Source organism: Pseudorasbora parva, chromosome 15 (assembly GCF_024679245.1).
Source record: "Pseudorasbora parva isolate DD20220531a chromosome 15, ASM2467924v1, whole genome shotgun sequence".
Classification (NCBI taxonomy): Eukaryota; Metazoa; Chordata; class Actinopteri; order Cypriniformes; family Gobionidae; genus Pseudorasbora; species Pseudorasbora parva.
The window spans coordinates 7,045,598-7,057,316 of NC_090186.1; the positions used below are offsets into that span (position 1 = coordinate 7,045,598).

Here is an 11,719-nt window from a genome sequence, read left to right on the forward strand (position 1 = left end):
CATTAATCTCTCTTATTAGTTATTACTAACCCAGACTGACTTTATTTCTGCCATTCGTCTACAGGTCTATTTTATGCTTTTTTGAAAATGTTTGGTCCATTATAGTGATCAGTTTTTCCTTTAGTTGGGCAGTTTGACTCTTTGATATTTATGTCAGGTTTTTTTTTTTTTTTTTTTTTACAGTGTTGTAACAAAAAACATTATTTTTTGTGACGGAAGCCATAAACAAAGATCAGATAATATCATTTTCATCATCATAAAGAAAAATTATCGATGAGTCTAATCATTGACCAAAAAAGTTTATTTTTTATTAATACATTTCACCGACCATACTTTATTGCCACAGATCAGATCAAGATTTCTTAATTTTGGTGAATTTTTAAATGTAGACACACACATCAAAAAAATAGCATATGAATCTCAACAATGGAGACTTCATAACACAATGCAAGCTGGGACCCTCCTAGGTATAAAAATATACTTAAATAAATATAATAAAATAAATATAATAAAATAAATATAATAAAACTCATGACTGCATGAAACACGTCACCATTGTTGAGATTCATATTCTTGATGTCTGTGTCTGTCAAAAATATGTATTTCCACAATGCATTTAAAAATCTAAATTCAGAATGTCTGATCTATGGCAAGAAAGTATTGTTGGTGACAATTTATTCATAATAATAAATGATGAAAACTATATTACCTGATCGTCTTTGTATGGGGTCTCCTTTTCAACAAATTGTGTGTTCTGGTAAACATTGTTACAAAAACCACAAACGGACAAAAAGCAACAACAAAAAAGCAAAGAGTCAAACTGCCCAACTAAAGAAACGCTGATCACCACAATGGTGACCAAACATTTTCAATAAAACATCAACATCTAAACCTCTGTTATTCTTAAAAAGAACTGCAGACGAATTATAGAAATAAAGTCAGTCTGATTAGATAAGGAATATCTAATGTCTTTTCATGCCGTTGATTTTTTTATGAAATAATTTTTAAAAAATGTAAACATTAATTGTGAGTGCAGAAGTTGATTCAATGCAATTTACGTTGACACACTGTTTTGCTTGCTATCTGGGGAGTGTCTTTTAGCATGTTAGCATCAAGTGTTGGTAGATCTGCTTATGCCAAAGCAAAGTCTGCTTGTGTATCACAGTGACACACTTGTGGTTCTTCTAGCTGCCAAACAAAATGTTTCCGAGCAAAAATTCCTCGCTCTCAACCTTCTTTCCCAAGCAAGATTCTTCCCTACATATCCACACTTCTCCCTCTCCTTCTCCCTCTCTCTCCTCCCTTAACTCTTTTCAGCCCCTCTTAAATTCCAGCTTTTGTCAGAAAATGCTCTATTTGCATGACAAGTCCTCTTGTGGTTCATTCCAAGAATGTTGGCACAGACAAAAAAAAAAAAAAAAAAAAAAACTTCTGTATTCACCCTTATTTGCTTATTCCGTTTCTTTCCTTCCCTCTCTCCCTCCAGCCTCTGCTTATGTCTCTCACTCTGTGTAGCAGAACGTGCATCAATGATTCTTCACCTAAGGTATGTTCTGATGTACTTCCATTTGAGGAAATTTCCAACTGTGGCAAACTACGCCTGGACATTTTTGTTCAGTCCCGTTAGCATTTGAAGAACCATTGTAAACAAGGAAAGTACCAGGTGTTCAGGGATTTACAACACAGTCGAAAGGCTCTTTAAACACAGTACACACCGTTCAAATGTTTAAGGTCAGTACCTTTTTTTTTCCTGTTTGGGGAAAGAAATTGACAGTTTAAGCGGTGCATTAATGGAGGCATTAAACTGATTAAAATTGATAATAATGGAATGTTAAGTTTGCTAAATATTTCTATAAATCTTGATCTGTCCATTCATCAAACCATCCTGAAAAAAATACAGCAACTATTTTCAACATTGATATTAATAAGAAATGTTTCTTGAGCACCAAATCATAATTTCTGAAGGATCATGTGACACTGAGGATGTTGTCATTTGGCATTTTTAAATAGTATATTAAAACAGATCTTTTAAATTGTAATAATATTTTTTTGCATTTGACAGTATAACTGTATTTTGAAAAGCAGTGCGCAAGTCGACTTGCGCTAGATTAATCCCGAAGCATTTAGTTTTGCTCTATACTCTGTGATTCTGTGTTCGCCAATAAGCATGTGTCAGGGGTTCAAGGGCCAAGGGTTACTCTTTTAGTGCAAGTCGACTCGTGCACCGCTGACTCCCAGAAGCTACTTATTTTAGTCTTTAAAGTTTTAAATAAGGATATTTTTTGTACACAAACATGCCACTACGCTTCAGAAGGCCTTTATTAACCCCCCCGAGCCGTGTGAAGCAGATTTATGATGAACAGATGCACTTTTATGGACTTCAAAAACGACATTCACTGCCATTATAAAGCTTTGAAGAGCCAGGACATTTTTAATATAACTCTGATTTTATTCGTCTGAAAGAAGAATATCATATACAGCTAGGATGACTTGAGGGTGAGTAAATCATGGGCTAATTTTCATTTTTGGGTTTTCATTTTAATTTCAACTAACCCTTTAAAAGCTTTTAAATAGAGCTCAATTTTATATTCATTCACAATCTTTCTCTCTTCCTCTTGATCGTGGGGTGAAGGGGGAATGTTGGCACGCAAAGCCGTGCTTGTTACTCAGAGCGACTGCAACGGGCATTTTTAGAAGTACGAGGGAGGATCTCCTGCTAAGATCTGGCAACCTCATCAAAGACCATGCCCAAGGGAAACAAGTGATAAAATGTGAAAGAGCCATTAACCAGAGAAGTAATGAATACACACACATGCTCACACTCATTGCTAAGCTGCTCCCATGGGTGAACATAACTTCCACATCACTTTGTTTCCAATTAGTTTTATTATAATGAGAACCTTGTCCTCCTGCTGTGTGTGTGTGTGTGTGTGTGTGTGTGTGTGTGTGTGTGTGTGTGTGTGTGTGTGTGTGTGTGTGTGTGTGTGTGTGTGTGTGTGTGTGTGTCTCATGGTGTTTGTTATATGCTCTTTTTGTCTAACCTTTCCACAACAATTAATAGCAAAATATTCCTAAAAAAAATCAATACATATGTACCAATGTGGAGCATCAGCATACATACGGACAAGTTATATTTGTTTGCTAACAGGATCATGCAGTTATGTTGACAGTTGCGCATGTCTTCATGGCTAATCCCACTTGTCTCAATGTTGACGTCCAGTGAAACAAATGTATGCCTGGCAACATTTATGATCCATTACAAACATAGATAACAGGAATGACAAATGAAGCCATGCATGCACACACAAGACAATAACAACAAAAGAAACATTGTCAGCTAGAAAGAAATTCAGTACAAGAGTGTCGTTAGATATTTGTTAAACATGATACAATCTATTTATAATTGTAAATGTAAACATAATATTTATTTAAATAATTTATATGGATAAATTTACCTAAGCTCGACTGTACATTTGTGTGGTTATACAGTAGTCTGCGAGGCAGTTTGATGGATACTGATTATGTATTGTTTTCCCCCTAAATGCCTTTTACGAGGTCTCTGATTATAAAAGTCCTGATGATTTTGCATTTCGGGGGGAATTTAAGAGAACGGGTCACACATTGCAACTCTGGACTTTTCAAAATTGTGCCTGTGATAATTAAGTGTAGAATATGTTTTTGACATTCTTACATTCAAATCTTCCTTGAAATTTGGATATATTCATCTGATCTCAGTTCTCTGTACGGTAACTCTCTAAAGTTTCACCATCCTAAAACATTCCTACACCTCACTGACCCTCTTTAAATTACTTTAAAATGCTTAGTGAACAGCCTACATTGTCGTTGCATTGAGATCTTTCCAGTTGAAACTTTACTATTACGTTCATCTCAAAATAGACCAGGCTACATTTGGATACAATGGATATCATTTGAAGTAACTTTTCATTAATTTACTGCTGTTTGTTGTTATTTGTGTTAATATCTTATTTTTCACCAACACGATTGCATTTCTGGGTCATCCACACACACACACACACACACACACACACACACACACACACACACACACACACACACACACACACACACACACACACACACGTTGCTCTATGTGGTTTACAGGGACTCTCCATAGGCGTAATGGTTTTTATACTGTACAAACCGTATTTTCTATCCCCTTACACTGCCCCTGCCCCTAAACCTACCCATCACAGGAAACATGCTGCATTTTTACTTTCTCAAAAAAACATCATTTAGTATGTTTTTAAGGCCATTTGAATTATGAGGACATTTGATATGTCCTCATAAACCACATTTATAGAGTAATACCAGTGTAATACCCATGTAGTTATACAAATTTGTGTCCTCATAAACCACATAAACAGGCTCACACACACACACACACGTTTGTTTTTGTGACATATAGGGACATTCCATAGGCGTAATGGTTTTTATACTGTACAAACCGTATTTTCTACCCCCTACACTACCCCTGCCCCTAAACCTACCCATCACAGGAAACATTCTGCATTTTTACTTTCTCAAAAAAAAACTCATCCTGTATGATTTATGAGCCTTTTGATAAGAGGGGACATGGGGAAATATCCTCATAAGTCACCCTCTCCTGTAATACCCATTTCATTATACACATTTGTGTCCTAATATGTCACAAAAACAAACAAACACACACACACACACACACACACACACACACACACACACACACACACACACACACACACACACACACACACACACACACACACACACACACACACACACACACACACAAACAAACAAACAAACACACGAATCACCTAAATGAGGAAAGGATAAAAGCTTCAAGGCACATGTGTAGATTCTCACCTGCACGCGCATACACACACACACACACACACACACACACACACACACACAGATATAAGCAAACACATATGTTCTACTCTGAGGGTTTTCTGGGTTTCATTCCTTAGATGCATAAATCTATAGAGGCACCTCTATCAGCCTGGGCACTATTTACCTCTCTGCCAAACCCAATGTTTACCTAACGCCTTGCCTCTCCACACCTGCAAATGATTGGGGCTAATGGTTTAAATGAAAGAATGTGAACAAGAAAGATATCCACCAGAGATGATGTCATCCGGTCACTATCTTGAGTTCAAAACGGATCACTAAAAGAGAAGTCGAGCAAGCAGTCAGCCTCACTGATTTCCTGTTTAGGCCCATTTCACAAAAACATATACCGTACAGTGGAAAAATCAAGTGTTTTCTGAAGGAAATTTTCTGTTAGGTCTATATTGTACTGCATAGCCTATTGTTTATCCTCACTAACACACACACACACACACACACACACACACAAACTTGGATCTGTCAGTCAGTCAGACATGAATCATGTATCTTGCATAGTAAAGGATGAATGTTTAATGTGCAACACTTAAAGGAAGACGCATTACTCAAAATGACGTCAGTCAACTCTGATGCACTCAGACTAGAGCTTGACACATGCTGATGATGTCATTTACAGGTTCAGTAGACGCAAAAGAAAACTGGCGCTGTTTGGTTACACACGATTTGATTTCAAAAGGGTGCGTGAGAAAGTCTTCACACCCATGATCGTTTGAAAGTGATGGAAACTACAAAAATCCCTAGCCAATAAACAAGTTACAAATTAATTGTACATTTTCAGCCACTAGACATTATAAATATAGCAATTATCAACGATATGAATATATTACAGTAATATATTGTACTCCGTGAAAAGGCCTAATTTTTAGCCCTATATTATTGAATTGTTATATAAATTGACCGTCCATTCCACGTGATTCATTGCTATTTGCCCTTCAGGCAGCAAATCATGTAAAGACGGATGGAAAATATATTTTTATTCTTAGTTCATCTGTTTGTTTATATGAAACCACTGTCTAATGTTTAAGATAGAAACTAAAGACATACTCTATTTCCATTTTTATATAATATGTGTAAAACAAAACTGCATAATGAGAGTATGGACTTGACAAAAGTTGTTTTTTTTTAAGTATAAAATGTCCCTATAATAAAAACAATCTATTAAAAGTGATTTTTGTTTTGTTTTTAAAAAATCTTATTTTTAAATGTGGATATTATTGCTGGAAAACCAGACAAAAATACTGATTAAAAGAAAGATTTTGTTGTATGTTGGAAATGAAAATTTTTAAGAGCAAACAAAACTAAGTTGTTCTTTTTTAAAGACCAATATAATATCATATATTTGAAAATGGTTCACATTTGTTTCTTCTTGGTTATATATGTCACTTAGTGAACTGAAGTGCTAGTATTTTCCAAAGGTATTTCCTGATCTGCAAGAAATTTCAGTCTCCCTCATGTCTCCGGATACTTCAAGCTACCATCTCTACCGTTAGCCCGTCCATGCGAACTATGAAAAACATGTCTCAATAAATATAACCATGGATTATGTAACACCTGTATGTAATCATTACAGTGTTTATACCAAGGCTCTCTGTAGTGTCTGCTATGAGGAGCAAGTTTCTGAGAAAATAAACTATATCTGGTATTGCACAATCTGACTCAAACTTGAGATGCAACACCCCCACCTGGAGGCCAAAAACACACCGTCTGGAAATGGGATAATATTGGATAAATTGCAGGTCACATGCTACGGTGAACCTGATTTCACAAAGTACAACATGTTCCTGGATCAATATTGTTGAGCATATAGCAACATTCCAATCAAACTATCAGATTGAGCTACAAGTTTACAGTTTATGTCAAGTTTTGGATTGCAAGGTGCTTCTACATCAGTGTGGCGTTATGGGCATGGGTTAGGTTTAGGGTTAGGGATTGGGTTAGGCCTAAATATTCAGACAGGAACGTTGTTCCAGGATTAACAAAATATGTTGACCCAGGAACATACTCTAACTTGGCAAAATCACGGTGACCCAAATCTCCCTATGGAGCTTTTCTCTGTGCTCTCGCTCACTCTTTCCGACATCTACATATTCCCTAAGAAGGTGTAGAAAGGTGGAGAAAGTAAAGCCGCATGGAAAGTGTCAAGTCATGGCATGGATAGCATTCCAGAGCCTGGCTCCTCCATGCCGACCGGAGGACTATTTATATTGACAGGATGAGGCCCGGTTGCAGTGGTAGAGGGAGACAGACGAGGCTTTGCATTTGCAGTGTGCAACCACTACGTCTGTGGAGTCCAACTGTATCTCTGTCCCCTTTCATTATGCAACCCTACGTGGGCTGAAATCCCATTTTACTGTTGCCCCTCTCTAGCGCCACATTAAACCTCCTGTTGCCGGGGTGGAAAACAGTGTGTGCTGCGCAGATCAAAACACAGAGCTCTGTGTTTATGCACTCATACTAACAGAACATTAAACATCTGAAGTCAGGCTAAAAAACTCTTCTTTTTTTTGCTTAAAAATTCAACCCTGCTTTATTTTTTATAATGGGTTAAATTATTTCTAAACTTTTTCCCTCAATTCATAATTTTTATAATAACAACTGGTAAGAGCAGGCTGAAATGACTAATTTTCCTTTCTGATCCAGATTGGTTTATTCTGGCTAGATCTTGATTAAAGCTAGAGTAGCTGGTGAAAACTTAAACTATAATCAGACCAAAACAGATTGCAGCATTCACACAGCCTGTGTAAGCAGCCTAAAAATATGGTCTATTTATCAACAAAATCTTTTGCAAATGATGAAAAAGGCTTTTATGAAGCAGCATAAAACACTGGAGTATACTACTGTGTATTATTTACCATTATTTGAGAAAAAAAATATTAAGTTTAGGCACACAAACATAACTTTCTGTTTTGTAAATCTAACAGAATTTAGATGATTTAAAGAGTCCCTATTTATTGGTTTTTCAAATATTCCCTTTCAAGCAGTGTGTAATACAGCTGTTTGTGAATGTAACAATTGTATAGTCATTATTGTTTCCCAAAAGAAAAAAAACGACTCTGAACCGCCTAAACGAGTCATCTGTAATTTGAATCTCACAGCGTTACGGTTCTACGTCACTAGAAAAAAACATTTGCATAATGCACAATGTCCGCCCGCGAACATTTTACTAAAGACAGCTTCTTAAAGAAGTACTTCAGCGCTGGGAAAATGAATCTGTATTTAAACTGGGTCATTAATGTAGTAGAAATGTGAAGAATTTTTTTTTTTAATTTGGTGCTTTCTAGACTGAGAAAAGACAGAAAATGTATTTTTGTCTCATGGGGATGAAAGACAACAATTCCCAGAATGCTTCGCTGCCCTACCAGGCCATTCCCAAAGCCATCGCTACTGGATTACTGAATCACTGGTCACTTTCCCACCGCGAACACGATCATCTTCATGAAATCAGTTTAGTTAGAGAACAGACACTACAATTAAAAACTGAACGTGTGTATTCAATATGTGATTTAGCCGCTTAGGGAGTCTCACTCACAGGCAGCCCAAAACGCTGCAGGAGTCAGATATATTGACAGTCATGGATGAGCTCGTGATGAGAGCTGAGGTAAATGCCTTTAAAAGCTTAACTTTCAGGGGAATTAGTTTGAGAAGTTGAAAGACTTCGCTCTACTGGCCGCACCGTTTAAACATGAATGCCTGAGTGCTGTGAGTGTGATCTCCATCCCCCACGCGCGAGTTGAAAACATGCGGAAATGGCTCCCTCTGCTGGCTGTAGTCTTTAGCCTCTGGTCAACAATTCCTCCGATGGCGCATATTGACGATATTTGCGTCATGGGAGGAATTTTTCCAGAAATAAAATGCATAAATCTCTTGTCTCAGGGGGATATGAGGGGGGGAGCACAATCATTTGAATATACTCCAGGGTTTCTACTGATACAAAGCCATATGCTAATCGCTGAAGTAATAACACAGGATTTGCAAAACACTTGCTCTTGAAAGATGGGTCAGTACCAGTTTATTTGGACCAGCACCTCAGAATCACATCCTTTAAGAATAAATAATTATAGATGTCTATATTTCCTACCATGGGTTTAAAATACATTGTTTATATTGTTTTTATATATATAGTATATAGTGTGCTTTATATTGTGTACGTTTCTGGCTAACCGGCTAACTAACATTATTACTGACTTGCTGAAATACTTCTGCTCATTAGCTGTGAGTCACTATTTCCTCAAACTGTGTCTAATAATGCAGATCGGCTGTCGTTCTTAATACGTTGAGTAAAGATAAAAGATGGAGCAAGATATGTTTTACAAACATCTCATAATGTACCTCATAATGAGTAGTGTATTAGTGAGAAACGTCCTGCTCAAGTCGTCCTTGAGATGGTGGTTCGGTTTAAATAACTAGTTCTTCCAATGTTTCATCATCGGGCTCGCGCTTGGATTGATATAGCAAAATCAACGTCATTGTTACTGTCTTCGCTGAGCTTTAGGAAGAGGTCTGAAACAAATGCTGTAAGTGGAAGACCACTCGTAACAGACTAGGCCCAATCAGAGCAGAGTAGCTCACGGAAAGGAGGGATTTAGAGAGACATTCATTTGAGAATCATTAAAAATATGTCTCCCCCACCCCATGTAATAAAAATTTCACAATAAAGCTAATGGATCAAATTAATATTTTCAAGTACTCAGTCATCGTAATTCATAACTATTCTATAATTCACGTCAGTTATTAAAATAAACGCAGAATGTACATTATATCACAAAAAAGGATTTTCTTGTGCAAATAAAACCCAAATTATATCTGTTGCAGTTATAATAAAAAAGTGCTGCTAATGCAACAACAACAACATAACGCATAGTCTATAAAGCATGTGTCTCTGTGCAGTATTTTTAGTGCCACACTGATATACTGTGTATCAACATTAGTATCATTATAATCATTTTTAAAGACAAAAAGAGTGAGCGTTGAGTGTAGATTGTGTACAGTGGAAACAAACACCACCACCACCACCACCAACAGCCTTACATGCAAGCAGAAACAACGGCAATATAACAGCACCTGACTGATAGTGAACGGTTGGGGAGAAAAGCTCCAATTAAAATGACCTTTTAAAACCACTTAAGGAAGGTGTTGAGTTGCACTTTCAAATTTAATGAGAGGGATAGAAGCAGCCGATTAACAAAAGAGCTGGTAAGCAACAGAGTTCACAGACCTCATCACTTCTTTGCAAGAATACACTGAGCTCCAGAACAACATCAGACTTTACTAGATTAAAAGTGTCTGCTAAATGCAAGTAAACAACCTCACTCAAACAGCAGCTGTACCAACATGATCCTTAAGGTGAGTAATGGGACCACACAGACATTCTCTGATCTATTTGCCTACCCTAATTTCCACATCTCATTGGACACTATGCCCACACAATGTAGGACATGCCTCTCAAGTAGCAGTTGCACCATCAAGATTATCTCTGAAACAGTTGTACACACATATGCATGTTGTCTTAAATGATCTCAAGCCCATGATTCTGTTCACTGCTCACTCAGTGCCACCCTCTAAATGTGTGCAATTGAACCATATAGGTGTCACAGATTGTGTTGCTACTTGCTGACACTCACGAAAATGAAGATGAAGGTAAATAGGCAGTCTTTTATAAATCCACAAGGAAAATCCACTTAAAGGCAGTAGTGTCACACATCCAAACATAGGTGAGACCCGACAACATTGAACAGAAACGAGGTGCAACCACAACTTGGTTACACAACTTAAACACAATCACACAATCCTAAAATACACATGCAAACCAGGATAATTAATCGCACACAACTGAACTGAATGAGGAACCAAATGAGTGGCCATGACATCAAGCAAGATAAAAATTGCAATGCCCAAATTGAGAGGGAAAAAAGTGGATAGATCGGACCTTGTACGATAACTGAGGTGTAACAAATAAATGGCAAGTTGCGTAGTAGTGAGCTTAAATTTATAGAGAGAATATGTTCATGTTCATGTCCGCTCTGATCCCACTGATTTAGACACTCCAAAAGTCAAAACAGAAGTTTAGGGGACAGGGGGTCGTATATGCATTTTTTTACATAACATATATGTAAACATATATAAACATATATATTGTTATGTATGTATTGGTTTGTCATTATCACTTTAGTTTTACTCAGCAACATTTGCATTGCTCGACAACCCTTAATAAACTTAGTGCACCCAAAAAGGAAAATTCTGTCATTAAATGATTAGGTTTTTAAAAAAAATAGTTTTACATTTTTTTAAAGAAATTAAGTTTTTTGAAGAAAACATTTCAGGATTTTCTCCACACAATGGATTTCAGTGGCAACTTAAATGCTGAAGTTCCAAATCCATGCCGTTTTAAAGGGCTTCAGAGACTAATATAAACATCCTTTAGCAAAAAAAAGGTCAAACAATGATGAGACAATTTTGAATTCACGATTTTCAACTTTCAACTTTCGACTTTCAACATATTGGTTGCCATTTGGTTTTCCTCAAAAACTTTTTTGAAATTTCTTTTCGACTGAAAAGAGAAAGAAAGACACAAACTTCTTGGATGAGATGGGGTAAGTAAATTATCAGGAAATTTTCATTTTAAAGTGAACTAATCCTTTAATTACCCACATCATGTTATTCCAAACCCGCAAGACTTTCGTTCTTCACACAAATTACGATATTTTTAATCAAATCTGTGTGATTTCTGCCTCCCCACTGACTTCTGTCTCTCTATTGACCAATTAGGCTTTTTTTAATCATATATCAATCAGTTGAGTTTCTATTTATG

General features: G+C 36.7%; 1 protein-coding gene across 4 annotated transcripts in view; it reads right to left on the reverse strand.

Moving 5' to 3' along the window:
- Positions 1–11,719, reverse strand: part of palld (palladin, cytoskeletal associated protein) — a 105,454-nt gene that overhangs the window by 89,445 nt on the left and 4,290 nt on the right. The window lies entirely within an intron of this gene.